Source organism: Chrysochloris asiatica, unplaced genomic scaffold (assembly GCF_000296735.1).
Source record: "Chrysochloris asiatica unplaced genomic scaffold, ChrAsi1.0 scaffold00008, whole genome shotgun sequence".
NCBI lineage: Eukaryota > Metazoa > Chordata > Mammalia > Afrosoricida > Chrysochloridae > Chrysochloris > Chrysochloris asiatica.
Window position 1 is genome coordinate 35099871 of NW_006408526.1, and position 3964 is coordinate 35103834.

Below are 3964 nucleotides of genomic sequence, written 5' to 3' on the forward strand. Positions count from 1 at the left end.
AAATCAAAGGGGCAGCATTTGTTCAATAACGAAGTTCAGAAGGCAGGAAGGTTTAGGAAAGAAGGAGGAATGAAAACAGGAAATATTGGGAAGAAGGGGAGGAAGTGATAAACATTGTGGGAATCGCGGTCACAGGTGACATGAAATAAAATGTGTATGAATTATTGAATGGAAAACTGAGCTGCTTTGTAAATCTTCAATTCACAATTAATAAGTTTTTTTTAAAAAAGAATGTCCATAATGAATCTTACTTTCATACTTTGTCATAAACATGAATTATCTTTACCCAAATTTGTTTGTAAAAATACATTTCAAGAATTTTCTCTCTCCCTCATTTTCATGAATGCTTTTTAAAAGTTCATCATCAACATTATCAGCATTTAAAGCTTTATACTTCCACAACGACTATGTAGAAAAGGCACTTTTTGTACCTTTCCCCCTTCCCTCCAATTTCTACCCCATTCCTTAGTCAGGTAATGAATGGCTTCTTATCTATTTCACAGAGAAAATAAAAGTCACTAAATAGACATCCTGGAATGGTGATATAAGAGACGCACTGGACAGAAAATCACAAGCTCAGTGGTTCAAACCCACCAATTGCTCCCCTGAAACCCTGTACGGAGTCACTAGGAGTTGGAATTGAATGGATGGTACTTAACAACAACAACAAATAGAAATCCAGAGGTGTCTCAAAAGAAAACTCTAGGGATTTACTTCCGAAAAAAGACGACCATGGAAGAATTTATGCATTTGAGTTAAGGTGTTGGAGGAGAATACTAAAAGTATCATGGCGTGCCAAAAGAACAACAAATCTCTGTTGGAAGAAATACAACCAGAAACCAGGATGGACAGACTTCGTTTCTCATACTTTAGACATGTTATCAGGAGGGACCAGTTCCTGGAGAAGAACATCATGCTTGGTAAAGTAGAGGGTCAGCAGAAAAGAGGAAGACCCTCAACAGAATGGATTGGCACAGTGGTAGTAGCAATGGACTCAAGTTAGCAATGATTGTGAAGTTGGTGTAGGACTGGGCAGTGTTTTGTTCTGTTGTGCATAAGGTCAATATAAGTGAGTACAGATTCAATGGCACCTAATAACAACTTCCAAAATAACAAACCCAAAAGAACAACTTCCAAAATAAAACCCCCCAAACTCTAATTACTGAAAACCCATGGAGCACAGTTCTACTCTGACACACATGGGGTCATCATAAGTTGGGATCCACTCATTGGTAACTGGTACTCTTACTGGGACGTCCTTCAATCTTTCTCACTTAATTTGTCACTTTCTTAAGTACTTAAATATCCTCCAAATTTCTCCTGTTTATAAAATACCCCCACACTGTGGTTGACCCCAATCTCCTACCATCCACTACTGGCTCTATTTTCCCTCTACATTGGGAGCTCTATCTTTGGGAGAATCATCTCTGCTTACCTATATTTCATTGTACTATATTCCACACTGTAGTGTGGCTTCTGCCCCCATCAGTCTGCTGACACCAACTTTACTACGCTCATGACCACCACCACCCTTTCTTTACTTGGCTTCTTGGCCACATTTGTCACCCCTGATAGCGCTCCCCTTTTGAAGAAGTCTTTTACCTTAGTTTCTGAACTGTCACATTCTCCTGGTTAACCCCATTTCTCTGGGTCCTTTCCCATTTCTTTATTGTTTTAAATTAGTTTTTTGGCTTGATTTTGATTCCTTAGGATTCTGTCCTTGACGGTTTTTTTATTTGACACTTTCTCTGGATCATCTCATTTCTGTCATGGCTGCAGTTAACTTCCAAATCTATATTTTGTTAACTTCCCAGTGTATATTCACCCTTACACTTGTCCATTCACACAGTACATACAAATGTTTCTCATATACAAATCCGGTCTCAATAAACTCCCTGCACACACTCCTTAATGCTTTCTTATTGCTGCTAAAATTAAACCAACTCTATGGCGCCTCAAAGCCCTCAGGATCAGACCTTGCCTTGTTCTCCAGACTCAATCTCTTTCTAGCCTTCCCTTAACATATTACTATACAGCCACATTAGGCTGCTTTCATTTTCTTGAATGGCCCGTGCTCTTTCAGCTCTGAGCTTCTCCCCTTTCTGTGGACCCGAACTCCTATAACCTTGAGATCTTTGGTAAAGTGTTGCATCCTTTGTGAAGACCTTTCCTCACTCCGGGCTAGGCTAGGTCCTATTGACTCAGGATTCTGCCACATTTCTATACATTCCCCATCAAATTATTGACTAATCTTATTGATATTTCTGGTTAACTGTTCACTGCTCTAGCCCACCTCCTAGTCCAATGTCTGATATACTCTAGGTGCTTAAAATGATTCATTGAATGAACTAATTTATTACCAAAATGATAATAACATTATCTGAACTTTCATATTTGAGTTCCTTTAGGGAGGTGGCGCTGGTGTGTCTTTCATTTTCTAATCAACTGTTACTTCTAAACCAACCTGCTCATTCATAACACTTAGGCTTTCTTATGTAATTGTGGAGGGAAAGGTTGCAACACCCAAAGACAGCTGTGACGCTTTCCTCCAGCAGAATACCAGAGAATGTGCTTAATTGAAAAGGTGTCCCAACATCTGATTCAAACATCTGCTAGCTTTTTTATGTCTTTTCTTCTTTAGACCCGCTGGGCATCTTATGCATATACTCTACTTGTTTTGAGTATTAAGATTAATAGCTGAGCCCACTGGCTGCTCTGAAAAGCCATCTTTGCATTGTTCCTGGGACTTGTTCCAGGCTCCGGCTCCCTGCTCCCCACAGCCTCCTGCAACAGCTCTCACACCAGAGTCTTCCGAACTCGCACTCTCTTTGTCATCCTCCGTATGGGATCACGGGCATGCCCCATCATGTCAGACGCAGCTGTGGACACCAGCTCTGAGATCATCACCAAGGACTTAAAGGAGAAGGAAGAGGTTGTGGAGGAAACAGAAAATGGAAGAGATGCACCTGCTAATGGGAACATTAATGAGGAAAATGGGGAACAGGAGGCTGACAATGAGGTAGACGAGGAAGAGGAAGGTGATGGTAAGGAAGAAGATGGAGATGAAGATGAGGAGGTCAAGGCAACTACTGCAGAGGGCAGCTGAAGATGATGAGGATGTGATGTTGACACCAAGAAGCAGAAGACCGACGAGGATGACTAGATAGCAAAAAAGGAAAAGTTAAACTTAAAAAAGGCCACCATGACCTATTCACCTTCCACTTCCCGTCTCAGAATCTAAACATGGTCACTTTCGAGTAGAGAGTCCCACCAGCCCACTTTAAGCAGTGCCACCCACAGGTAACATGTGCTCACCACCACCCAACCAAAACCACAATGTGAATTTGCAACAGGGGAGAAAAAAGAACCGAAACCTCCAAGGCCCTGCTTTTTTTCTTAAAAGTACTTTTAAAAGGAAACTTTGGTTGTAGTTTTTATTTTTTTGTACATATTGTTAAGGGTCAGCCATTTTTAATGATCTCAGATTTCCAAACCAGCCTTTGGAGTGTTCTCTGTCCTAATTCTGACTTTATTTGTGGTGTGACCATGTTCATTATAATCTCAAAGGAGAAAAAAAAACCTTGTAAAAAAAGCAAAACAACAACAAAAAATTACAATCTTACTCCGAGCATTCCAGTAATTTTTTTTTGTGTATGTACTTAGCTGTGCTGTAAGTAGTTGGTTTGTATGAGATAGCTAAAAAAGGCCAAAGATAAAGTTTCTTTTCCTTTTTTTTTTTTTTAATCTATGAAGTTGCTGTTTATTTATTTATTTCTTTGGCCTGTTTGATGTATGTGTGAAACAATGTTGTCCAACAATAAACCGGAATTTTATTTTACTGAGTTGTTCTAACAACAACAACAACAAAAGATTAATAGCTGATCATGAAAACATGTTACTTTAAATATTTTGGTGGTGTTGTTAAGTGCCATAGAGTTGTTTCCAACTCATAGTGACCAAGTTG

The 3964-nt window shown here is 39.6% G+C and overlaps 1 pseudogene; it reads left to right on the forward strand.

Moving 5' to 3' along the window:
- The first annotated feature begins 2866 nt into the window (after window positions 1-2866).
- Window positions 2867-3163, forward strand: LOC102816928 (annotated as a pseudogene).
- The last annotated feature ends 801 nt before the right edge of the window (window positions 3164-3964 follow it).